Below are 423 nucleotides of genomic sequence, written 5' to 3'. Positions count from 1 at the left end.
TCAGTCCTCTCATAACAGAGTCATTTTACAGAAAAAGAGAACCAACTTTCCAAGTGACAAAGAAAAAAAAATTTTTTAAGTAATTCAGGGTTTGAACTCACGATCCTGAGATCAAGACCTGAGCTGAGATCAAGAGTCAGATGCCTAACCGACCAAGCCTCTAGACACCCCAAAACAGTTATTTCTGAAATTGATAGTATATAGTTTGTGCCCGCTACAAAATCATGGTTGGTATGTCATCACATGCAAGACAATTCTTTTAAAAAGGCAACAATATGTGGCAATATTAATCATGGCTCAGTCCATTAAGCATCTGCCTCTTGATTTTGGCTCAGATCATGATCTCAGGGTTGTGAGATCAAGCCACATGGCTCTGCACTGGGCATGGACCTGCTTAAGATTCTCTCTGCCCCTCTGCCCACC

This window comes from Canis aureus, chromosome 5, assembly GCF_053574225.1.
Source record: "Canis aureus isolate CA01 chromosome 5, VMU_Caureus_v.1.0, whole genome shotgun sequence".
Classification (NCBI taxonomy): Eukaryota; Metazoa; Chordata; class Mammalia; order Carnivora; family Canidae; genus Canis; species Canis aureus.
Note: the sequence above shows the minus strand (reverse complement) of the source record.